Here is a 26,224-nt window from a genome sequence, read left to right on the forward strand (position 1 = left end):
TATTGTTAAACAACATCAAGATTTAAAAGTATTAAACCGCAAGAGTTGGCTGGAGTATGGCCGAAGGCTCCAATGTTTGGGAGTTGCACAGTTCTCAGTCTTTTCATGTTTCTCTCAAAGAGCGAAGGGCCCTCTTATTTCTCCTTCTCATTCATATATGGAATTGAATGAGGGCTAATCAAAAAATGAATTAGAGCTGGACGTAGGAATGCAGCAGAAGACCCAGCAAACGCATTTCAAAGTTACTCTTCTAAGGATACCTTTGTACTTGACAGATCAATTTAATCCTACAGGTGCTCTAAAATGAAGAATGCATTTCAGTCATCCTTGCAGAAAATCACACAGCCATCTATTCTAGGCTGCACAGAGTTTTCCGTCCTCTCCACCTGCTAGCTTGTTGTTGCAATATGTCGCAATTCTGGAGAATTGTCTGCTATGCTAGAATGCCCGGCCCAGTTCAAATGTTCATTGTACTTCCTGCAAAAATATCAAAAGAAAAACAAAGATTTGGTTTTGGAAAAATAATTCATTACCATCTTGTGAAAATCAAAACGTTCACATTTGAGTCAAAAAAAGAGAGGCTAGGTCTCACTATTTTGCTCAAGCTGTGTTACACCTACTGCTCTCAGGTGATGTCCTGCTACCGATGGGCATGGAAGCTTTGGCCTGCTCTGTTTCCAGCCTGGGTCGGTGCACCTCTCTTTACACAACCTGACATTCTAGAGCTCCCTCTAGAACACCATATTGATACCCAACGTAGCATGGACACCTGATCAACACAGCTGAGTGGAGCCCAGAACCCCTGAGCTCAAGCAATCCACAAGCCTCAGCCTCCCAAGTAGCTAGGACAACAGGCACACGCCACCATGCCCGGCAAACACAGCACATGTCCTAATGATGAAATGCATTGCTTAAGAAAGGATAATGATAAAGTACGGTGTAATGAATTGATGGTATGCCAACCGTATTTCAAGAAAATCTATTTCACTATCCTTCAAAGAAAGGAAAATAATGTCTTATCAAGAAGCAGTGTGAATATGGGAAGGGCCTTTAAAAAAGATGTGGAGTTTCCTAAAGGAAAAGAAGAGGGTTGATCTGATTTAAGGGAGAGAGGAAATAGGGTCAGAAAGTTTGTGAAGGGGATGTGAATACAATATAGATACTAGTATTTAGAGAGTGAGAGATAGGTAGAGGGAGAGAGGAGAAAGAAAGTGAGAGAGAAGAGCCAACTTAGGGCTGAGTTTCTCATTATCTGCCAGTGACTCCCTGTAGAACCTTACAGGCACAATTCAGGCTCTCCTGTAGCCATCTATCCCTTCTTGTTATGCCGAGCCAGCCAATGTTGAGAAAAGTAGCAAGGGTCACAATGATGGAAGACATCTGCAACATTGGAAGTTATAAAGTGGTATGGAGTGGGAGGGCTAGAAGAGTTATTATAAAGAATGAATACGCGTCATTCTGTTCTCTAGCCTCAACAGCTTCAAGAGAGGAACTCTTGCTGGCCGAGAAGACCAATGTCAGTTCAGCTTGAGCAGGTGAAAGCTTGCCTGATTCTGCAAAAGGATGAGATTACGCTTTTGGGTTAGAAGTGGTTGCGGGCTACTGCATACTAAGAAACCATTTATTGAGGTCCGGTTGGATTACTCGATCTTCTCCCACCTCAAAATCAGCTGCTAATTCAGTGTTCTATACCAATGAGCTATTTTTGTCCTCCCTGCCCCTTCCAGCGAATGGGTCCCCCTGACTAACAAAAGTGATTCAAACAGATTTGTATACCTTTTCATAGGAGACTTCATGACGTATTTTATACTGTGCCAATGCAAGGTAGATTCAGTAATGATCTGGACAGCCCCATACTGGAGAACTGCAGCGCCTGTCAACCTGATCCCTTCTGCTGGTATTGTTAAACAACATCAAGATTTAAAAGTATTAAACCGCAAGAGTTGGCTGGAGTAAGGCCGAAGGCTCCAATGTTTGGGAGTTGCACAGTTCTCAGTCTTTTCATGTTCCTCTCAAAGAGCGAAGGGCCCTCTTATTTCTCCTTCTCATTCATATATGGAATTGAATGAGGGCTAATCAAAAAATGAATTAGAGCTGGACGTAGGAATGCAGCAGAAGACCCAGCAAATGCATTTCAAAGTTGCTCTTCTAAGGATACTTTTGTACTTGACAGATCAATTTAATCCTACAGGTGCTCTAAAATGAAGAATGCATTTCAGTCATTCTTGCAGAAAATCACACAGCCATCTATTCTAGGCTGCACAGAGTTTTCCGTCCTCTCCACCTGCTAGCTTGTTGTTGCAATATGTGTCAATTCTGGAGAATTGTCTGCTATGCTAGAATGCCCGGCCCTATTCAAATGTTCATTGTACTTCCTGCAAAAATATCAAAAGAAAAACAAAGATTTGGTTTTGGAAAAATAATTCATTACCATCTTGTAAAAATCAAAACGTTCACATTTGATTCAAAAAAAGAGAGGCTAGGTCTCACTATTTTGCTCAAGCTGTGTTACACCTACTGCTCTCAGGTGCTGTCCTGCTACCGATGGGCATGGAAGCTTTGGCCTGCTCTGTTTCCAGCCTGGGTTGGTGCACCTCTCAATACACAACCTGAAATTCTAGAGCTCCCTCTAGAACACCATATTGATACCCAACGTAGCATGGACACCTGATCAACACAGCTGAGTGCAGCCCAGAACCCCTGAGCTCAAGCAATCCACAAGCCTCAGCCTCCCAAGTAGCTAGGACAACAGGCACACGCCACCATGCCCGGCAAACACAGCACATGTCCTAATGATGAAATGCATTGCTTAAGTAAGGATAATGATAAAGTACGGTGTAATGAATTGATGGTATGCCAACCGTATTTCAAGAAAATCTATTTCACTATCCTGCAAAGAAAGGAAAATAATGTCTTATCAAGAAGCAGTGTGAATATGGGAAGGGCCTTTAAAAAGATGTGGAGTTTCCTAAAGGAAAAGAAGAGGGTTGAACTGATTTAAGGGAGAGAGGAAGTAGGGTCAGAAAGTTTGTGAAGGGGATGTGAATACAATATAGATACTAGTATTTAGTGAGTGAGAGATAGGTAGAGGGAGAGAGGAGAAAGAAAGTGAGGGAGAAGAGCCAACTTAGGGCTGAGTTTCTCATTATCTGCCAGTGACTCCCTGTAGAACCTTACAGGCACAATTCAGCCTCTTCTGTAGCCATCCATCCCTTCTTGTTATGCCGAGCCAGTCAATGTTGAGAAAAGCAGCAAGGGTCACAATGATGGAAGACATCTGCCACATTGGAAGTTATAAAGTGGTATGCAGTGGGAGGGTTAGAAGAGTTATTATAAAGAATGAATATGCGTCATTCTGTTCTCTAGCCTCAACAGCTTCAAGAGAGTAACTCTTGCTGGCCAAGAAGACCAATGTCAGTTCAGCTTGAGCAGGTGAAAGCTTGCCTGATTCTGCAAAAGGATGAGATTACGCTTTTGGGTTAGAAGTGGTTGCGGGCTACTGCATACTAAGAAACCGTTTATTGAGGTCCGGTTGGATTACTCGATCTTCTCCCACCTCAAAATCAGCTGCTAATTCAGTGTTCTATACCAATGAGCTATTTTTGTCCTCCCTGCCCCTTCCAGCGAATGGGTCCCCCTGACTAACAAAAGTGATTCAAAGAGATTTGTATACCTTTTCATAGGAGACTTCATGACGTATTTTATACTGTGCCAATGCAAGGTAGATTGAGTAATGATCTGGACAGCCCCATACTGGAGAACTGCAGCGCCTGTCAACCTGATCCCTTCTGCTGGTATTGTTAAACAACATCAAGATTTAAAAGTATTAAACCGCAAGAGTTGGCTGGAGTAAGGCCGAAGGCTCCAATGTTTGGGAGTTGCACAGTTCTCAGTCTTTTCATGTTTCTCTCAAAGAGCGAAGGGCCCTCTTATTTCTCCTTCTCATTCATATATGGAATTGAATGAGGGCTAATCAAAAAATGAATTAGAGCTGGACGTAGGAATGCAGCAGAAGACCCAGCAAACGCATTTCAAAGTTGCTCTTCTAAGGATACCTTTGTACTTGACAGATCAATTTAATCCTACAGGTGCTCTAAAATGAAGAATGCATTTCAGTCATCCTTGCAGAAAATCACACAGCCATCTATTCTAGGCTGCACAGAGTTTTCCGTCCTCTCCACCTGCTAGCTTGTTGTTGCAATATGTGTCAATTCTGGAGAATTGTCTGCTATGCTAGAATGCCCGGCCCAGTTCAAATGTTCATTGTACTTCCTGCAAAAATATCAAAAGAAAAACAAAGATTTGGTTTTGGAAAAATAATTCATTACCATCTTGTAAAAATCAAAACGTTCACATTTGAGTCAAAAAAAGAGAGGCTAGGTCTCACTATTTTGCTCAAGCTGTGTTACACCTACTGCTCTCAGGTGCTGTCCTGCTACCGATGGGCATGGAAGCTTTGGCCTGCTCTGTTTCCAGCCTGGGTCGGTGCACCTCTCATTACACAACCTGAAATTCTAGAGCTCCTTCTAGCACACCATATTGATACCCAACGTAGCATGGACACCTGATCAACACAGCTGAGTGCAGCCCAGAACCCCTGAGCTCAAGCAATCCACAAGCCTCAGCCTCCCAAGTAGCTAGGACAATAGGCACACGCCACCATGCCCGGCAAACACAGCACATGTCCTAATGATGAAATGCATTGCTTAAGTAAGGATAATGATAAAGTACGGTGTAATGAATTGATGGTATGCCAACCGTATTTAAAGAAAATCTATTTCACTATCCTGCAAAGAAAGAAAAATAATGTCTTATCAAGAAGCAGTGTGAATATGGGAAGGGCCTTTAAAAAAGATGTGGAGTTTCCTAAAGGAAAAGAAGAGGGTTGAACTGATTTAAGGGAGAGAGGAAGTAGGGTCAGAAAGTTTGTGAAGGGGATGTGAATACAATATAGATACTAGTATTTAGAGAGTGAGAGATAGGTAGAGGGAGAGAGGAGAAAGAAAGTGAGGGAGAAGAGCCAACTTAGGGCTGAGTTTCTCATTATCTGCCAGTGACTCCCTGTAGAACCTTACAGGCACAATTCAGGCTCTCCTGTAGCCATTCATCCCTTCTTGTTATGCCGAGCCAGCCAATGTTGAGAAAAGCAGCAAGGGTCACAATGATGGAAGACATCTGCCACATTGGAAGTTATAAAGTGGTATGGAGTGGGAGGGCTAGAAGAGTTATTATAAAGAATGAATATGCGTCATTCTGTTCTCTAGCCTCAACAGCTTCAAGAGAGTAACTCTTGCTGGCCAAGAAGACCAATGTCAGTTCAGCTTGAGCAGGTGAAAGCTTGCCTGATTCTGCAAAAGGATGAGATTACGCTTTTGGGTTAGAAGTGGTTGCGGGCTACTGCATAGTAAGAAACCGTTTATTGAGGTCCGGTTGGTTTATTCGATCTTCTCCCACCTCAAAATCAGCTGCTAATTCAGTGTTCTATACCAATGAGCTATTTTTGTCCTCCCTGCCCCTTCCAGCGAATGGGTCCCCCTGACTAACAAAAGTGATTCAAACAGATTTGTATACCTTTTCATAGGAGACTTCATGACGTATTTTATACTGTGCCAATGCAAGGTAGATTGAGTAATGATCTGGACAGCCCCATACTGGAGAACTGCAGCGCCTGTCAACCTGATCCCTTCTGCTGGTATTGTTAAACAACATCAAGATTTAAAAGTATTAAACCGCAAGAGTTGGCTGGAGTATGGCCGAAGGCTCCAATGTTTGGGAGTTGCACAGTTCTCAGTCTTTTCATGTTTCTCTCAAAGAGCGAAGGGCCCTCTTATTTCTCCTTCTCATTCATATATGGAATTGAATGAGGGCTAATCAAAAAATGAATTAGAGCTGGACGTAGGAATGCAGCAGAAGACCCAGCAAACGCATTTCAAAGTTACTCTTCTAAGGATACCTTTGTACTTGACAGATCAATTTAATCCTACAGGTGCTCTAAAATGAAGAATGCATTTCAGTCATCCTTGCAGAAAATCACACAGCCATCTATTCTAGGCTGCACAGAGTTTTCCGTCCTCTCCACCTGCTAGCTTGTTGTTGCAATATGTCGCAATTCTGGAGAATTGTCTGCTATGCTAGAATGCCCGGCCCAGTTCAAATGTTCATTGTACTTCCTGCAAAAATATCAAAAGAAAAACAAAGATTTGGTTTTGGAAAAATAATTCATTACCATCTTGTGAAAATCAAAACGTTCACATTTGAGTCAAAAAAAGAGAGGCTAGGTCTTACTATTTTGCTCAAGCTTTGTTACACCTACTGCTCTCAGGTGCTGTCCTGCTACCGATGGGCATGGAAGCTTTGGCATGCTCTGTTTCCAGCCTGGGTCGGTGCACCTCTCTTTACACAACCTGAAATTCTAGAGCTCCCTCTAGAACACCATATTGATACCCAATGTAGCATGGACACCTGATCAACACAGCTGAGTGCAGCCCCCCTGAGCTCATGCAATCCACAAGCCTCAGCCTCCCAAGTAGCTAGGACAACAGGCACACGCCACCATGCCCGGCAAACACAGCACAGGTCCTAATGATGAAATGCATTGCTTAAGTAAGGATAATGATAAAGTACGGTGTAATGAATTGATGGTATGCCAACCGTATTTCAAGAAAATCTATTTCACTATCCTTCAAAGAAAGGAAAATAATGTCTTATCAAGAAGCAGTGTGAATATGGGAAGGGCCTTTAAAAAAGATGTGGAGTTTCCTAAAGGAAAAGAAGAGGGTTGAACTGATTTAAGGGAGAGAGGAAGTAGGGTCAGAAAGTTTGTGAAGGGAATGTGAATACAATATAGATACTAGTATTTAGTGAGTGAGAGATAGGTAGAGGGAGAGAGGAGAAAGAAAGTGAGGGAGAAGAGCCAACTTAGGGCTGAGTTTCTCATTATCTGCCAGTGACTCCCTGTAGAACCTTACAGGCACAATTCAGGCTCTCCTGTAGCCATCCATCCCTTCATGTTATGCCGAGCCAGCCAATGTCGAGAAAAGCAGCAAGGGTCACAATGATGGAAGACATCTGCCACATTGGAAGTTATAAAGTGGTATGGAGTGGGAGGGCTAGAAGAGTTATTATAAAGAATGAATATGCGTCATTCTGTTCTCTAGCCTCAACAGCTTCAAGAGAGTAACTCTTGCTGGCCAAGAAGACCAATGTCAGTTCAGCTTGAGCAGGTAAAAGCTTGCCTGATTCTGCAAAAGGATGAGATTACGCTTTTGGGTTAGAAGTGGTTGCGGGCTACTGCATACTAAGAAACCGTTTATTGAGGTCCGGTTGGATTACTCGATCTTCTCCCACCTCAAAATCAGCTGCTAATTCAGTGTTCTATACCAATGAGCTATTTTTGTCCTCCCTGCCCCTTCCAGCGAATGGGTCCCCCTGACTAACAAAAGTGATTCAAACAGATTTGTATACCTTTTCATAGGAGACTTCATGACGTATTTTATACTGTGCCAATGCAAGGTAGATTGAGTAATGATCTGGACAGCCCCATACTGGAGAACTGCAGCGCCTGTCAACCTGATCCCTTCTGCTGGTACTGTTAAACAACATCAAGATTTGAAAGTATTAAACCGCAAGAGTTGGCTGGAGTAAGGCCGAAGGCTCCAATGTTTGGGAGTTGCACAGTTCTCAGTCTTTTCATGTTTCTCTCAAAGAGCGAAGGGCCCTCTTATTTCTCCTTCTCATTCATATATGGAATTGAATGAGGGCTAATCAAAAAATGAATTAGAGCTGGACGTAGGAATGCAGCAGAAGACCCAGCAAACACATTTCAAAGTTGCTCTTCTAAGGATACCTTTGTACTTGACAGATCAATTTAATCCTACAGGTGCTCTAAAATGAAGAATGCATTTCAGTCATCCTTGCAGAAAATCACACAGCCATCTATTCTAGGCTGCACAGAGTTTTCAGTTCACTCCACCTGCTAGCTTGTTGTTGCAATATGTCGCAATTCTGGAGAATTGTCTGCTATGCTAGAATGCCCGGCCCAGTTCAAATGTTCATTATACTTCCTGCAAAAATATCAAAAGAAAAACAAAGATTTGGTTTTGGAAAAATAATTCATTACCATCTTGTAAAAATCAAAACGTTCACATTTGAGTCAAAAAAAGAGAGACTAGGTCTCACTATTTTGCTCAAGCTGTGTTACACCTACTGCTCTCAGGTGCTGTCCTGCTACCGATGGGCATGGAAATTTCGGCCTGCTCTGTTTCCAGCCTGGGCCGGTGCACCTCTCATTACACAACCTGAAATTCTAGAGCTCCCTCTAGAACACCTTATTGATACCCAACGTAGCATGGACACCTGATCAACACAGCAGAGTGCAGCCCAGAACCCCTGAGCTCAAGCAGTCCACAAGCCTCAGCCTCCCAAGTAGCTAGGACAACAGGCACACGCCACCATGCCCGGCAAACACAGCACATGTCCTAATGATGAAATGCATTGCTTAAGTAAGGATAATGATAAAGTACGGTGTAATGAATTGATGGTATGCCAACCGTATTTCAAGAAAATCTATTTCACTATCCTTCAAAGAAAGGAAAATAATGTCTTATCAAGAAGCAGTGTGAATATGGGAAGGGCCTTTAAAAAAGATGTGGAGTTTCCTAAAGGAAAAGAAGAGGGTTGAACTGATTTAAGGGAGAGAGGAAGTAGGGTCAGAAAGTTTGTGAAGGGGATGTGAATACAATATAGATACTAGTATTTAGAGAGTGAGAGATAGGTAGAGGGAGAGAGGAGAAAGAAAGTGAGAGAGAAGAGCCAACTTAGGGCTGAGATTCTCATTATCTGCCAGTGACTCCCTGTAGAACCTTACAGGCACAATTCAGGCTCTCCTGTAGCCATCCATCCCTTCTTGTTATGCCGAGCCAGCCAATGTTGAGAAAAGTAGCAAGGGTCACAATGATGGAAGACATCTGCAACATTGGAAGTTATAAAGTGGTATGGAGTGGGAGGGCTAGAAGAGTTATTATAAAGAATGAATACGCGTCATTCTGTTCTCTAGCCTCAACAGCTTCAAGAGAGGAACTCTTGCTGGCCGAGAAGACCAATGTCAGTTCAGCTTGAGCAGGTGAAAGCTTGCCTGATTCTGCAAAAGGATGAGATTACGCTTTTGGGTTAGAAGTGGTTGCGGGCTACTGCATACTAAGAAACCATTTATTGAGGTCCGGTTGGATTACTCGATCTTCTCCCACCTCAAAATCAGCTGCTAATTCAGTGTTCTATACCAATGAGCTATTTTTGTCCTCCCTGCCCCTTCCAGCGAATGGGTCCCCCTGACTAACAAAAGTGATTCAAACAGATTTTTATACCTTTTCATAGGAGACTTCATGACGTATTTTATACTGTGCCAATGCAAGGTAGATTGAGTAATGATCTGGACAGCCCCATACTGGAGAACTGCAGCGCCTGTCAACCTGATCCCTTCTGCTGGTATTGTTAAACAACATCAAGATTTAAAAGTATTAAACCGCAAGAGTTGGCTGGAGTAAGGCCGAAGGCTCCAATGTTTGGGAGTTGCACAGTTCTCAGTCTTTTCATGTTTCTCTCAAAGAGCGAAGGGCCCTCTTATTTCTCCTTCTCATTCATATATGGAATTGAATGAGGGCTAATCAAAAAATGAATTAGAGCTGGACGTAGGAATGCAGCAGAAGACCCAGCAAATGCATTTTAAAGTTGCTCTTCTAAGGATACTTTTGTACTTGACAGATCAATTTAATCCTACAGGTGCTCTAAAATGAAGAATGCATTTCAGTAATTCTTGCAGAAAATCACACAGCCATCTATTCTAGGCTGCACAGAGTTTTCCGTCCTCTCCACCTGCTAGCTTGTTGTTGCAATATGTGTCAATTCTGGAGAATTGTCTGCTATGCTAGAATGCCCGGCCCTATTCAAATGTTCATTGTACTTCCTGCAAAAATATCAAAAGAAAAACAAAGATTTGGTTTTGGAAAAATAATTCATTGCCATCTTGTAAAAATCAAAACGTTCACATTTGATTCAAAAAAAGAGAGGCTAGGTCTCACTATTTTGCTCAAGCTGTGTTACACCTACTGCTCTCAGGTGCTGTCCTGCTACCGATGGGCATGGAAGCTTTGGCCTGCTCTGTTTCCAGCCTGGGTTGGTGCACCTCTCAATACACAACCTGAAATTCTAGAGCTCCCTCTAGAACACCATATTGATACCCAACGTAGCATGGACACCTGATCGCAGCCCAGAACCCCTGAGCTCAAGCAATCCACAAGCCTCAGCCTCCCAAGTAGCTAGGACAACAGGCACACGCCACCATGCCCAGCAAACACAGCACATGTCCTAATGATGAAATGCATTGCTTAAGTAAGGATAATGATAAAGTACGGTGTAATGAATTGATGGTATGCCAACCGTATTTCAAGAAAATCTATTTCACTATCCTGCAAAGAAAGGAAAATAATGTCTTATCAAGAAGCAGTGTGAATATGGGAAGGGCCTTTAAAAAAGATGTGGAGTTTCCTAAAGGAAAAGAAGAGGGTTGAACTGATTTAAGGGAGAGAGGAAGTAGGGTCAGAAAGTTTGTGAAGGGGATGTGAATACAATATAGATACTAGTATTTAGTGAGTGAGAGATAGGTAGAGGGAGAGAGGAGAAGGAAAGTGAGGGAGAAGAGCCAACTTAGGGCTGAGTTTCTCATTATCTGCCAGTGACTCCCTGTAGAACCTTACAGGCACACTTCAGGCTCTTCTGTAGCCATCCATCCCTTCTTGTTATGCCGAGCCAGCCAATGTTGATAAAAGCACCAAGGGTCACAATGATGGAAGACATCTGCCACATTGGAAGTTATAAAGTGGTATGCAGTGGGAGGGCTAGAAGAGTTATTATAAAGAATGAATATGCGTCATTCTGTTCTCTAGCCTCAACAGCTTCAAGAGAGTAACTCTTGCTGGCCAAGAAGACCAATGTCAGTTCAGCTTGAGCAGGTGAAAGCTTGCCTGATTCTGCAAAAGGATGAGATTACGCTTTTGGGTTAGAAGTGGTTGCGGGCTACTGCATACTAAGAAACCGTTTATTGAGGTCCGGTTGGATTACTCGATCTTCTCCCACCTCAAAATCAGCTGCTAATTCAGTGTTCTATACCAAGGAGCTATTTTTGTCCTCCCTGCCCCTTCCAGCGAATGGGTCCCCCTGACTAACAAAAGTGATTCAAACAGATTTGTATACCTTTTCATAGGAGACTTCATGACGTATTTTATACTGTGCCAATGCAAGGTAGATTGAGTAATGATCTGGACAGCCCCATACTGGAGAACTGCAACGCCTGTCAACCTGATCCCTTCTGCTGGTATTGTTAAACAACATCAAGATTTAAAAGTATTAAACCGCAAGAGTTGGCTGGTGTAAGGCCGAAGGCTCCAATGTTTGGGAGTTGCACAGTTCTCAGTCTTTTCATGTTTCTCTCAAAGAGCGAAGGGCCCTCTTATTTCTCCTTTTCATTCATATATGGAATTGAATGAGGGCTAATCAAAAAATGAATTAGAGCTGGACGTAGGAATGCAGCAGAAGACCCAGCAAATGCATTTCAAAGTTGCTCTTCTAAGGATACTTTTGTACTTGACAGATCAATTTAATCCTACAGGTGCTCTAAAATGAAGAATGCATTTCAGTCATTCTTGCTGAAAATCACACAGCCATCTATTCTAGGCTGCACAGAGTTTTCCGTCCTCTCCACCTGCTAGCTTGTTGTTGCAATATGTTGCAATTCTGGAGAATTGTCTGCTATGCTAGAATGCCAAGCCCTATTCAAATGTTCATTGTACTTCCTGCAAAAATATCAAAAGAAAAACAAAGATTTGGTTTTGGAAAAATAATTCATTACCATCTTGTAAAAATCAAAACGTTCACATTTGAGTCAAAAAAAGAGAGGCTAGTTCTCACTATTTTGCTCAAGCTGTGTTACACCTACTGCTCTCAGGTGCTGTCCTGCTACCGATGGGCATGGAAGCTTTGGCCTGCTCTGTTTCCAGCCTGGGTCGGTGCACCTCTCATTACACAACCTGAAATTCTAGAGCTCCCTCTAGAACACCATATTGATACCCAACGTAGCATGGACACCTGATCAACACAGCTGAGTGCAGCCCAAAACCCCTGAGCTCAAGCAATCCACAAGCCTCAGCCTCCCAAGTAGCTAGGACAACAGGCACACGCCACCATGCCCGGCAAACACAGCACAGGTCCTAATGATGAAATGCATTGCTTAAGTAAGGATAATGATAAAGTACGGTGTAATGAATTGATGGTATGCCAACCGTATTTCAAGAAAATCTATTTCACTATCCTTCAAAGAAAGGAAAATAATGTCTTATCAAGAAGCAGTGTGAATATGGGAAGGGCCTTTAAAAAGATGTGGAGTTTCCTAAAGGAAAAGAAGAGGGTTGAACTGATTTAAGGGAGAGAGGAAGTAGGGTCAGAAAGTTTGTGAAGGGGATGTGAATACAATATAGATACTAGTATTTAGTGAGTGAGAGATAGGTAGAGGGAGAGAGGAGAAAGAAAGTGAGGGAGAAGAGCCAACTTAGGGCTGAGTTTCTCATTATCTGCCAGTGACTCCCTGTAGAACCTTACAGGCACAATTCAGGCTCTTCTGTAGCCATCCATCCCTTCTTGTTATGCCGAGCCAGCCAATGATGAGAAAAGCAGCAAGGGTCACAATGATGGAAGACATCTGCCACATTGGAAGTTATAAAGTGGTATGCAGTGGGAGGGCTAGAAGAGTTATTATAAAGAATGAATATGCGTCATTCTGTTCTCTAGCCTCAACAGCTTCAAGAGAGTAACTCTTGCTGGCCAAGAAGACCAATGTCAGTTCAGCTTGAGCAGGTGAAAGCTTGCCTGATTCTGCAAAAGGATGAGATTACGCTTTTGGGTTAGAAGTGGTTGCGGGCTACTGCATACTAAGAAACCGTTTATTGAGGTCCGGTTGGATTACTCGATCTTCTCCCACCTCAAAATCAGCTGCTAATTCAGTGTTCTATACCAATGAGCTATTTTTGTCCTCCCTGCCCCTTCCAGCGAATGGGTCCCCCTGACTAACAAAAGTGATTCAAACAGATTTGTATACCTTTTCATAGGAGACTTCATGACGTATTTTATACTGTGCCAATGCAAGGTAGATTGAGTAATGATCTGGACAGCCCCATACTGGAGAACTGCAGCGCCTGTCAACCTGATCCCTTCTGCTGGTATTGTTAAACAACATCAAGATTTAAAAGTATTAAACCGCAAGAGTTGGCTGGAGTAAGGCCGAAGGCTCCAATGTTTGGGAGTTGCACAGTTCTCAGTCTTTTCATGTTTCTCTCAAAGAGCGAAGGGCCCTCTTATTTCTCCTTCTCATTCATATATGGAATTGAATGAGGGCTAATCAAAAAATGAATTAGAGCTGGACGTAGGAATGCAGCAGAAGACCCAGCAAACGCATTTCAAAGTTGCTCTTCTAAGGATACCTTTGTACTTGACAGATCAATTTAATCCTACAGGTGCTCTAAAATGAAGAATGCATTTCAGTCATCCTTGCAGAAAATCACACAGCCATCTATTCTAGGCTGCACAGAGTTTTCCGTCCTCTCCACCTGCTAGCTTGTTGTTGCAATATGTCGCAATTCTGGAGAATTGTCTGCTATGCTAGAATGCCCGGCCCAGTTCAAATGTTCATTGTACTTCCTGCAAAAATATCAAAAGAAAAACAAAGATTTGGTTTTGGAAAAATAATTCATTACCATCTTGTAAAAATCAAAACGTTCACATTTGAGTCAAAAAAAGAGAGGCTAGGTCTCACTATTTTGCTCAAGCTGTGTTACACCTACTGCTCTCAGGTGCTGTCCTGCTACCGATGGGCATGGAAGCTTTGGCCTGCTCTGTTTCCAGCCTGGGTCGGTGCACCTCTCATTACACAACCTGAAATTCTAGAGCTCCTTCTAGAACACCATATTGATACCCAACGTAGCATGGACACCTGATCAACACAGCTGAGTGCAGCCCAGAACCCCTGAGCTCAAGCAATCCACAAGCCTCAGCCTCCCAAGTAGCTAGGACAATAGGCACACGCAACCATGCCCGGCAAACACAGCACATGTCCTAATGATGAAATGCATTGCTTAAGTAAGGATAATGATAAAGTACGGTGTAATGAATTGATGGTATGCCAACCGTATTTAAAGAAAATCTATTTCACTATCCTGCAAAGAAAGAAAAATAATGTCTTATCAAGAAGCAGTGTGAATATGGGAAGGGCCTTTAAAAAAGATGTGGAGTTTCCTAAAGGAAAAGAAGAGGGTTGAACTGATTTAAGGGAGAGACGAAGTAGGGTCAGAAAGTTTGTGAAGGGGATGTGAATACAATATAGATACTAGTATTTAGAGAGTGAGAGATAGGTAGAGGGAGAGAGGAGAAAGAAAGTGAGGGAGAAGAGCCAACTTAGGGCTGAGTTTCTCATTATCTGCCAGTGACTCCCTGTAGAACCTTACAGGCACAATTCAGGCTCTCCTGTAGCCATTCATCCCTTCTTGTTATGCCGAGCCAGCCAATGTTGAGAAAAGCAGCAAGGGTCACAATGATGGAAGACATCTGCCACATTGGAAGTTATAAAGTGGTATGGAGTGGGAGGGCTAGAAGAGTTATTATAAAGAATGAATATGCGTCATTCTGTTCTCTAGCCTCAACAGCTTCAAGAGAGTAACTCTTGCTGGCCAAGAAGACCAATGTCAGTTCAGCTTGAGCAGGTGAAAGCTTGCCTGATTCTGCAAAAGGATGAGATTACGCTTTTGGGTTAGAAGTGGTTGCGGGCTACTGCATACTAAGAAACCGTTTATTGAGGTCCGGTTGGTTTATTCGATCTTCTCCCACCTCAAATCAGCTGCTAATTCAGTGTTCTATACCAATGAGCTATTTTTGTCCTCCCTGCCCCTTCCAGCGAATGGGTCCCCCTGACTAACAAAAGTGATTCAAACAGATTTGTATACCTTTTCATAGGAGACTTCATGACGTATTTTATACTGTGCCAATGCAAGGTAGATTGAGTAATGATCTGGACAGCCCCATACTGGAGAACTGCAGCGCCTGTCAACCTGATCCCTTCTGCTGGTATTGTTAAACAACATCAAGATTTAAAAGTATTAAACCGCAAGAGTTGGCTGGAGTATGGCCGAAGGCTCCAATGTTTGGGAGTTGCACAGTTCTCAGTCTTTTCATGTTTCTCTCAAAGAGCGAAGGGCCCTCTTAGTTCTCCTTCTCATTCATATATGGAATTGAATGAGGGCTAATCAAAAAATGAATTAGAGCTGGACGTAGGAATGCAGCAGAAGACCCAGCAAACGCATTTCAAAGTTACTCTTCTAAGGATACCTTTGTACTTGACAGATCAATTTAATCCTACAGGTGCTCTAAAATGAAGAATGCATTTCAGTCATCCTTGCAGAAAATCACACAGCCATCTATTCTAGGCTGCACAGAGTTTTCCGTCCTCTCCACCTGCTAGCTTGTTGTTGCAATATGTCGCAATTCTGGAGAATTGTCTGCTATGCTAGAATGCCCGGCCCAGTTCAAATGTTCATTGTACTTCCTGCAAAAATATCAAAAGAAAAACAAAGATTTGGTTTTGGAAAAATAATTCATTACCATCTTGTGAAAATCAAAACGTTCACATTTGAGTCAAAAAAAGAGAGGCTAGGTCTCACTATTTTGCTCAAGCTTTGTTACACCTACTGCTCTCAGGTGCTGTCCTGCTACCGATGGGCATGGAAGCTTTGGCCTGCTCTGTTTCCAGCCTGGGTCGGTGCACCTCTCTTTACACAACCTGAAATTCTAGAGCTCCCTCTAGAACACCATATTGATACCCAATGTAGCATGGACACCTGAGTGCATTTAACCGCGTTTTGCTCCTGCCGCTCTGCCCATTTTGCTCGCAGCTTTGAACATTTAATTTGCTGTAATTGACGATCTGCCCATTCACAGTGCAACTCCACCAGCGTGACTCTGCAGTTTAATTTATTTACTCATCGCCGCTTGTGCTACTTTGCATCCTGGTGACCAGCGCGACCCTGCTTCAGTCCTTGCGTGTCCCCCCCAAGCTCTCCTGCCGCCCTGACCCCTCCACCTCCATTTTGCTGTTGTTTATCGTCCTCCTTAGCCCGCCCCGCCTCCCAGCTGAAGCGCCCTCCCACAGACAACAAACAGCGCTCACACACCTCGAAGCGCCGTGACTCGCTCTACGCTCCCGAGCTGAGTGGTCGCTCCCCTGCTGCTAAGGTACCGTCTGTGCAGCGCTTTTAATCTACTCCTGAGTGCATTTAACCGCGTTTTGCTCCTGCCGCTCTGCCCATTTTGCTCGCAGCTTTGAACATTTAATTTGCTGTAATTGACGATCTGCCCATTCACAGTGCAACTCCACCAGCGTGACTCTGCAGTTTAATTTATTTACTCATCGCCGCTTGTGCTACTTTGCATCCTGGTGACCAGCGCGACCCTGCTTCAGTCCTTGCGTGTCCCCCCCAAGCTCTCCTGCCGCCCTGACCCCTCCACCTCCATTTTGCTGTTGTTTATCGTCCTCCTTAGCCCGCCCCGCCTCCCAGCTGAAGCGCCCTCGCCCCTCCCCCCACCATCCATTTATGGCCAATGCCCCCACGCGCTTCGTACACGCCGAAGGTGCGCCAAAGGTAAGCCCGTCTACGCCCGTCCGCGCCTGGACCGCTCCCAGCGCCAGACCCCCTGCCCCTCGCACTGCCCAGCCTCCCCGCGTTACCTACGATGCCGCCACCCTCCTAGCCCTTAACCCCGGTCGCGCCCCCAACTGCTTCCAAGCCGCTCCAGGACGCACCCATGGACCGTTCTCCTGCCTCTCCTGCAAATTCAGCGGCACCGTCAACGTCTCCGCTCCGACCACACCACAGATTCCCGACCCCAACCACCTAGAATGCATCCTTCTCAACACCCGCTCGGTCCACAGGCACGCCATTGACCTTTGGAACCTACTAGACACCATCTCTCCTGACGTCGCCTTCCTAACGGAAACATGGATGAACGCTTCCTCCGCCCCTGACATCGCCATCGCTATCCCTGACGACTATAAGATTACACGCAAAGACCGCACCGACCAAACAGGAGGAGGAATCGCTATCGTCCATAAGAAATCAATCCGCATCTCAACCAGCTCTGACGCCAACCTCGCCAACTCCGAACACCTTCACTTCCAGATCCACATCGACCCCAAGACCACACTCAGAGGCACCCTCCTCTACAGACCACCAGGACCCCGCGCAAAATTCAGTGAAGACATCACGGACTTCATCACCCCACACGCGCTCCCCTCCAAAGACTACATCCTCCTGGGAGACCTCAACTTCCACCTTGAGAAGTTCAACGACCGCAACACCGCCACCCTCTTAGACAACCTCGCCAACCTCGGACTTAAACAACTGGTCACTTCCCCCACCCACATCGCAGGTCACACACTCGACCCCATCTTCACCTCTAGCAACCATGTCTCTTTCAACCACACTACAGAGCTCCTCTGGACTGACCACAGCTGCGTCCACTTCACCTACAACAAGCCGAAACCCATCATCCACCTCCAACCAACTCTACAAAGAAACTGGAACAAAATCACCACGGAACAGATCTCCTCATCGCTCCTTCAAACCTCCCCTGCCCTCTCTTCTAACGCCAACGAAGCCGCCTCCAACCTCACCCTTTGGTTATCCAACACCGCAGACACCTTAGCACCACTGAAAAAACGCCAACACAAAATCAAGAAGGCCTCATGGTTCAACAAGGACCTCAAGAAATCCAAGAAACTATGCCGCTCCCTTGAAAAGGCCTGGAAAAAAGACTTATCCACCAGCAACAAGGACGCCTTCAAAAACGCCATCCGTACACACCACCAACTGATCCGAAAAGCCAAAAAAACAGCATTCAAGGATCGACTCGACAACAACGCCCACAACAGCAAGGAACTTTTCAACATCGTCAAGGAATTTTCCAACCCCTCGGCCAACTCCAACGACATCACTCCCTCTCAAACCCTCTGCGACTCCCTAGCCTCATTTTTCCACAACAAGATTGCAGACATCCACAACAGCTTTGACAACCAACCCGGAAACCAACCCACCCTACCATCTGCTGACCATCTTCCCCCAGTTAACACCCTTAACGCCTGGAACCCAATCTCCACTGAGGACACCATCCGCCTGATGAATTCCATCCACTCTGGATCCCCCACAGACCCATGCCCTCACCACATCTTCAACAAAGCAGACTCCGTCATAGCCCCGCACCTCCGAGACGTCATCAACTGCTCCTTCAACTCCGCTACCTTCCCAGAAGACTGGAAACACGCTGAACTCACCGCCCTTCTGAAAAAACCAACAGCAGACCCCACCGAACTCAAAAACTACCGCCCCATCTCACTTCTTCCATTCCCGGCCAAAGTCATCGAGAAAGCTGTCAACAACCAGCTCGCCGCCTTCCTCGAAGCCAACAAATCCCTCGACTCCTCACAATCTGGCTTCCGAGCAAAACACAGCACTGAGACCGCCCTCATCGCAGCAACAGACGACATTCGAACTCTACTGGACAATGGAGACACAGTCGCCCTCATCCTCCTCGACCTCTCCGCAGCCTTCGATACAGTCTGCCACAGCACCCTTTTACAGCGCCTCAGAAACATCGGAATCCAAGGAAAGGCACTGGAATGGATCACCTCGTTCCTCTCCGGAAGAACCCAGAGAGTCCGCCTCCCACCATTCAAGTCCGAGGCCTCTGAAATCATCTGCGGCGTACCACAAGGATCCTCACTCAGCCCCACCCTCTTCAACGTATACATGAGCCCCCTCGCGACCATCGCCCGCCAACACAACCTCAACATCATCTCTTACGCGGATGACACTCAACTGATCCTTTCTCTCACCAAGGACCCCAGCACCGCCAAAACTAACCTACACGAAGGAATGAAAGAAGTCGCCGAATGGATGAAACAAAGCCGTCTGAAACTGAACTCAGACAAAACAGAAGTCCTCATCTTAGGTAAATCCCCCTCTGCATGGGACGACTCCTGGTGGCCGGAAGCCCTCGGAAAAGCACCCATCCCGACAGACCACGCACGGAACCTTGGCGTCATCCTGGACTCCTCACTTTCAATGAACAGACAAGTCAGCGCCGTATCCTCATCCTGCTTCAACATCCTTCGCATGCTCAGAAAAACATTTCGCTGGATCCCCACCGAAACAAGGAAAACAGTCACCCATGCTCTGGTCACGAGCCGACTGGACTACGGAAACACCCTCTACGCAGGTACCACCGCCAAACTACAGAAGAAACTACAACGAATCCAAAACGCCTCAGCCAGGCTCATATTAGACATCCCACGCAACGAACACATCTCTGGTCACCTTAAAGACCTCCACTGGCTACCCATCAATAAGAGGATTACTTTCCGACTGCTTACCCACGCACACAAATCACTCTACGACATCGGACCAGATTGCCTCAACTCTCGACTGTCCTTCTACACCCCCTCCCGCCAACTTCGATCTTCCAGCCAAGCATTCGCCACCGTCCCTCGCATCAACAAAACCACCATGGGAGGCAGATCCTTCTCATACCTGGCTGCCAAAACATGGAACTCACTTCCCACTTACCTTCGCCTCACCCAGAATCACCTAGCGTTCAGAAAACAACTTAAAACGTGGATATTTGACAAATAATCCCCCTCCCCTCCCCAAGCGCCTTGAAACCCTCTGGGTATGTAGTGCGCTATATAAATTCTATGACTTGACTTCTATGACTTGACTAGGACAACAGGCACACGCCACCATGCCCGGCAAACACAGCACAGGTCCTAATGATGAAATGCATTGCTTAAGTAAGGATAATGATAAAGTACGGTGTAATGAATTGATGGTATGCCAACCGTATTTCAAGAAAATCTATTTCACTATCCTTCAAAGAAAGGAAAATAATGTCTTATCAAGAAGCAGTGTGAATATGGGAAGGGCCTTTAAAAAAGATGTGGAGTTTCCTAAAGGAAAAGAAGAGGGTTGAACTGATTTAAGGGAGAGAGGAAGTAGGGTCAGAAAGTTTGTGAAGGGAATGTGAATACAAAATAGATACTAGTATTTAGTGAGTGAGAGATAGGTAGAGGGAGAGAGGAGAAAGAAAGTGAGGGAGAAGAGCCAACTTAGGGCTGAGTTTCTCATTATCTGCCAGTGACTCCCTGTAGAACCTTACAGGCACAATTCAGGCTCTCCTGTAGCCATCCATCCCTTCTTGTTATGCCGAGCCAGCCAATGTCGAGAAAAGCAGCAAGGGTCACAATGATGGAAGACATCTGCCACATTGGAAGTTATAAAGTGGTATGGAGTGGGAGGGCTAGAAGAGTTATTATAAAGAATGAATATGCGTCATTCTGTTCTCTAGCCTCAACAGCTTCAAGAGAGTAACTCTTGCTGGCCAAGAAGACCAATGTCAGTTCAGCTTGAGCAGGTGAAAGCTTGCCTGATTCTGCAAAAGGATGAGATTACGCTTTTGGGTTAGAAGTGGTTGCGGGCTACTGCATACTAAGAAACCGTTTATTGAGGTCCGGTTGGATTACTCGATCTTCTCCCACCTCAAAATCAGCTGCTAATTCAGTGTTCTATACCAATGAGCTATTTTTGTCCTCCCTGCCCCTTCCAGCGAATGGGTCCCCCTGACTAACAAAAGTGATTCAAACAGATTTGTATACCTTTTCATAGGAGACTTCATGACGTATTTTATACTGTGCCAATGCAAGGTAGATTGAGTAATGATCTGGACAGCCCCATACTGGAGAACTGCAGCGCCTGTCAACCTGATCCCTTCTGCTGGTATTGTTAAACAACATCAAGATTTAAAAGTATTAAACCGCAAGAGTTGGCTGGAGTAAGGCCGAAGGCTCCAATGTTTGGGAGTTGCACAGTTCTCAGTCTTTTCATGTTTCTCTCAAAGAGCGAAGGGCCCTCTTATTTCTCCTTCTCATTCATATATGGAATTGAATGAGGGCTAATCAAAAAATGAATTAGAGCTGGACGTAGGAATGCAGCAGAAGACCCAGCAAACGCATTTCAAAGTTGCTCTTCTAAGGATACCTTTGTACTTGACAGATCAATTTAATCCTACAGGTGCTCTAAAATGAAGAATGCATTTCAGTCATCCTTGCAGAAAATCACACAGCCATCTATTCTAGGCTGCACAGAGTTTTCCGTCCTCTCCACCTGCTAGCTTGTTGTTGCAATATGTCGCAATTCTGGAGAATTGTCTGCTATGCTAGAATGCCCGGCCCAGTTCAAATGTTCATTGTACTTCCTGCAAAAATATCAAAAGAAAAACAAAGATTTGGTTTTGGAAAAATAATTCATTACCATCTTGTAAAAATCAAAACGTTCACATTTGAGTCAAAAAAAGAGAGGCTAGGTCTCACTATTTTGCTCAAGCTGTGTTACACCTACTGCTCTCAGGTGCTGTCCTGCTACCGATGGGCATGGAAGCTTTGGCCTGCTCTGTTTCCAGCCTGGGTCGGTGCACCTCTCATTACACAACCTGAAATTCTAGAGCTCCTTCTAGAACACCATATTGATACCCAACGTAGCATGGACACCTGATCAACACAGCTGAGTGCAGCCCAGAACCCCTGAGCTCAAGCAATCCACAAGCCTCAGCCTCCCAAGTAGCTAGGACAATAGGCACACGCAACCATGCCCGGCAAACACAGCACATGTCCTAATGATGAAATGCATTGCTTAAGTAAGGATAATGATAAAGTACGGTGTAATGAATTGATGGTATGCCAACCGTATTTAAAGAAAATCTATTTCACTATCCTGCAAAGAAAGAAAAATAATGTCTTATCAAGAAGCAGTGTGAATATGGGAAGGGCCTTTAAAAAAGATGTGGAGTTTCCTAAAGGAAAAGAAGAGGGTAGAACTGATTTAAGGGAGAGACGAAGTAGGGTCAGAAAGTTTGTGAAGGGGATGTGAATACAATATAGATACTAGTATTTAGAGAGTGAGAGATAGGTAGAGGGAGAGAGGAGAAAGAAAGTGAGGGAGAAGAGCCAACTTAGGGCTGAGTTTCTCATTATCTGCCAGTGACTCCCTGTAGAACCTTACAGGCACAATTCAGGCTCTCCTGTAGCCATTCATCCCTTCTTGTTATGCCGAGCCAGCCAATGTTGAGAAAAGCAGCAAGGGTCACAATGATGGAAGACATCTGCCACATTGGAAGTTATAAAGTGGTATGGAGTGGGAGGGCTAGAAGAGTTATTATAAAGAATGAATATGCGTCATTCTGTTCTCTAGCCTCAACAGCTTCAAGAGAGTAACTCTTGCTGGCCAAGAAGACCAATGTCAGTTCAGCTTGAGCAGGTGAAAGCTTGCCTGATTCTGCAAAAGGATGAGATTACGCTTTTGGGTTAGAAGTGGTTGCGGGCTACTGCATACTAAGAAACCGTTTATTGAGGTCCGGTTGGTTTATTCGATCTTCTCCCACCTCAAATCAGCTGCTAATTCAGTGTTCTATACCAATGAGCTATTTTTGTCCTCCCTGCCCCTTCCAGCGAATGGGTCCCCCTGACTAACAAAAGTGATTCAAACAGATTTGTATACCTTTTCATAGGAGACTTCATGACGTATTTTATACTGTGCCAATGCAAGGTAGATTGAGTAATGATCTGGACAGCCCCATACTGGAGAACTGCAGCGCCTGTCAACCTGATCCCTTCTGCTGGTATTGTTAAACAACATCAAGATTTAAAAGTATTAAACCGCAAGAGTTGGCTGGAGTATGGCCGAAGGCTCCAATGTTTGGGAGTTGCACAGTTCTCAGTCTTTTCATGTTTCTCTCAAAGAGCGAAGGGCCCTCTTAGTTCTCCTTCTCATTCATATATGGAATTGAATGAGGGCTAATCAAAAAATGAATTAGAGCTGGACGTAGGAATGCAGCAGAAGACCCAGCAAACGCATTTCAAAGTTACTCTTCTAAGGATACCTTTGTACTTGACAGATCAATTTAATCCTACAGGTGCTCTAAAATGAAGAATGCATTTCAGTCATCCTTGCAGAAAATCACACAGCCATCTATTCTAGGCTGCACAGAGTTTTCCGTCCTCTCCACCTGCTAGCTTGTTGTTGCAATATGTCGCAATTCTGGAGAATTGTCTGCTATGCTAGAATGCCCGGCCCAGTTCAAATGTTCATTGTACTTCCTGCAAAAATATCAAAAGAAAAACAAAGATTTGGTTTTGGAAAAATAATTCATTACCATCTTGTGAAAATCAAAACGTTCACATTTGAGTCAAAAAAAGAGAGGCTAGGTCTCACTATTTTGCTCAAGCTTTGTTACACCTACTGCTCTCAGGTGCTGTCCTGCTACCGATGGGCATGGAAGCTTTGGCCTGCTCTGTTTCCAGCCTGGGTCGGTGCACCTCTCTTTACACAACCTGAAATTCTAGAGCTCCCTCTAGAACACCATATTGATACCCAATGTAGCATGGACACCTGATCAACACAGCTGAGTGCAGCCCAGAACCCCTGAGCTCATGCAATCCACAAGCCTCAGCCTCCCAAGTAGCTAGGACAACAGGCACACGCCACCATGCCCGGCAAACACAGCACAGGTCCTAATGATGAAATGCATTGCTTAAGTAAGGATAATGATAAAGTACGGTGTAATGAATTGATGGTATGCCAACCGTATTTCAAGAAAATCTATTTCACTATCCTTCAAAGAAAGGAAAATAATGTCTTATCAAGAAGCAGTGTGAATATGGGAAGGGCCTTTAAAAAAGATGTGGAGTTTCCTAAAGGAAAAGAAGAGGGTTGAACTGATTTAAGGGAGAGAGGAAGTAGGGTCAGAAAGTTTGTGAAGGGAATGTGAATACAAAATAGATACTAGTATTTAGTGAGTGAGAGATAGGTAGAGGGAGAGAGGAGAAAGAAAGTGAGGGAGAAGAGCCAACTTAGGGCTGAGTTTCTCATTATCTGCCAGTGACTCCCTGTAGAACCTTACAGGCACAATTCAGGCTCTCCTGTAGCCATCCATCCCTTCTTGTTATGCCGAGCCAGCCAATGTCGAGAAAAGCAGCAAGGGTCACAATGATGGAAGACATCTGCCACATTGGAAGTTATAAAGTGGTATGGAGTGGGAGGGCTAGAAGAGTTATTATAAAGAATGAATATGCGTCATTCTGTTCTCTAGCCTCAACAGCTTCAAGAGAGTAACTCTTGCTGGCCAAGAAGACCAATGTCAGTTCAGCTTGAGCAGGTAAAAGCTTGCCTGATTCTGCAAAAGGATGAGATTACGCTTTTGGGTTAGAAGTGGTTGCGGGCTACTGCATACTAAGAAACCGTTTATTGAGGTCCGGTTGGATTACTCGATCTTCTCCCACCTCAAAATCAGCTGCTAATTCAGTGTTCTATACCAATGAGCTATTTTTGTCCTCCCTGCCCCTTCCAGCGAATGGGTCCCCCTGACTAACAAAAGTGATTCAAACAGATTTGTATACCTTTTCATAGGAGACTTCATGACGTATTTTATACTGTGCCAATGCAAGGTAGATTGAGTAATGATCTGGACAGCCCCATACTGGAGAACTGCAGCGCCTGTCAACCTGATCCCTTCTGCTGGTATTGTTAAACAACATCAAGATTTGAAAGTATTAAACCGCAAGAGTTGGCTGGAGTAAGGCCGAAGGCTCCAATGTTTGGGAGTTGCACAGTTCTCAGTCTTTTCATGTTTCTCTCAAAGAGCGAAGGGCCCTCTTATTTCTCCTTCTCATTCATATATGGAATTGAATGAGGGCTAATCAAAAAATGAATTAGAGCTGGACGTAGGAATGCAGCAGAAGACCCAGCAAACACATTTCAAAGTTGCTCTTCTAAGGATACCTTTGTACTTGACAGATCAATTTAATCCTACAGGTGCTCTAAAATGAAGAATGCATTTCAGTCATCCTTGCAGAAAATCACACAGCCATCTATTCTAGGCTGCACAGAGTTTTCAGTTCACTCCACCTGCTAGCTTGTTGTTGCAATATGTCGCAATTCTGGAGAATTGTCTGCTATGCTAGAATGCCCGGCCCAGTTCAAATGTTCATTATACTTCCTGCAAAAATATCAAAAGAAAAACAAAGATTTGGTTTTGGAAAAATAATTCATTACCATCTTGTAAAAATCAAAACGTTCACATTTGAGTCAAAAAAAGAGAGGCTAGGTCTCACTATTTTGCTCAAGCTGTGTTACACCTACTGCTCTCAGGTGCTGTCCTGCTACCGATGGGCATGGAAATTTCAGCCTGCTCTGTTTCCAGCCTGGGTCGGTGCACCTCTCATTACACAACCTGAAATTCTAGAGCTCCCTCTAGAACACCTTATTGATACCCAACGTAGCATGGACACCTGATCAACACAGCAGAGTGCAGCCCAGAACCCCTGAGCTCAAGCAGTCCACAAGCCTCAGCCTCCCAAGTAGCTAGGACAACAGGCACACGCCACCATGCCCGGCAAACACAGCACATGTCTTAATGATGAAATGCATTGCTTAAGTAAGGATAATGATAAAGTACGGTGTAATGAATTGATGGTATGCCAACCGTATTTCAAGAAAATCTATTTCACTATCCTTCAAAGAAAGGAAAATAATGTCTTATCAAGAAGCAGTGTGAATATGGGAAGGGCCTTTAAAAAAGATGTGGAGTTTCCTAAAGGAAAAGAAGAGGGTTGAACTGATTTAAGGGAGAGAGGAAGTAGGGTCAGAAAGTTTGTGAAGGGGATGTGAATACAATATAGATACTAGTATTTAGAGAGTGAGAGATAGGTAGAGGGAGAGAGGAGAAAGAAAGTGAGAGAGAAGAGCCAACTTAGGGTTGAGATTCTCATTATCTGCCAGTGACTCCCTGTAGAACCTTACAGGCACAATTCAGGCTCTCCTGTAGCCATCCATCCCTTCTTGTTATGCCGAGCCAGCCAATGTTGAGAAAAGTAGCAAGGGTCACAATGATGGAAGACATCTGCAACATTGGAAGTTATAAAGTGGTATGGAGTGGGAGGGCTAGAAGAGTTATTATAAAGAATGAATACGTGTCATTCTGTTCTCTAGCCTCAACAGCTTCAAGAGAGGAACTCTTGCTGGCCGAGAAG

The 26,224-nt window shown here is 44.5% G+C and overlaps 11 non-coding genes and 1 pseudogene across 11 annotated transcripts; all 12 read right to left on the bottom strand.

Moving 5' to 3' along the window:
* Positions 1 to 575: 575 nt before the first annotated feature.
* LOC147734136 (signal recognition particle RNA) lies at positions 576 to 875 on the bottom strand. The gene has a single exon (XR_015308049.1).
* A 1,598-nt stretch (positions 876 to 2,473) lies between these two features.
* LOC147734137 (signal recognition particle RNA) lies at positions 2,474 to 2,773 on the bottom strand. Its single transcript, XR_015308162.1, has one exon.
* Positions 2,774 to 4,370: 1,597 nt separating this feature from the next.
* LOC147734138 (signal recognition particle RNA) lies at positions 4,371 to 4,670 on the bottom strand. The gene has a single exon (XR_015308244.1).
* Positions 4,671 to 6,268: 1,598 nt separating this feature from the next.
* Positions 6,269 to 6,563, bottom strand: LOC147734139 (signal recognition particle RNA). Its single transcript, XR_015307791.1, has one exon.
* Positions 6,564 to 8,161: 1,598 nt separating this feature from the next.
* Positions 8,162 to 8,461, bottom strand: LOC147734140 (signal recognition particle RNA). The gene has a single exon (XR_015308040.1).
* Positions 8,462 to 10,059: 1,598 nt separating this feature from the next.
* Positions 10,060 to 10,346, bottom strand: LOC147734141 (signal recognition particle RNA). The gene has a single exon (XR_015307798.1).
* Positions 10,347 to 11,944: 1,598 nt separating this feature from the next.
* LOC147734142 (signal recognition particle RNA) lies at positions 11,945 to 12,244 on the bottom strand. The gene has a single exon (XR_015307862.1).
* A 1,597-nt stretch (positions 12,245 to 13,841) lies between these two features.
* Positions 13,842 to 14,141, bottom strand: LOC147734143 (signal recognition particle RNA). The gene has a single exon (XR_015308212.1).
* A 1,647-nt stretch (positions 14,142 to 15,788) lies between these two features.
* On the bottom strand, positions 15,789 to 15,936 carry LOC147734144 (signal recognition particle RNA; annotated as a pseudogene).
* A 5,558-nt stretch (positions 15,937 to 21,494) lies between these two features.
* LOC147734145 (signal recognition particle RNA) lies at positions 21,495 to 21,794 on the bottom strand. The gene has a single exon (XR_015308213.1).
* A 1,597-nt stretch (positions 21,795 to 23,391) lies between these two features.
* Positions 23,392 to 23,691, bottom strand: LOC147734146 (signal recognition particle RNA). The gene has a single exon (XR_015307705.1).
* Positions 23,692 to 25,289: 1,598 nt separating this feature from the next.
* LOC147734147 (signal recognition particle RNA) lies at positions 25,290 to 25,589 on the bottom strand. The gene has a single exon (XR_015308257.1).
* Between the last annotated feature and the right edge of the window lie 635 nt (positions 25,590 to 26,224).

Source organism: Lissotriton vulgaris, chromosome 1_2, assembly GCF_964263255.1.
Source record: "Lissotriton vulgaris chromosome 1_2, aLisVul1.2, whole genome shotgun sequence".
Taxonomy (NCBI): domain Eukaryota; kingdom Metazoa; phylum Chordata; class Amphibia; order Caudata; family Salamandridae; genus Lissotriton; species Lissotriton vulgaris.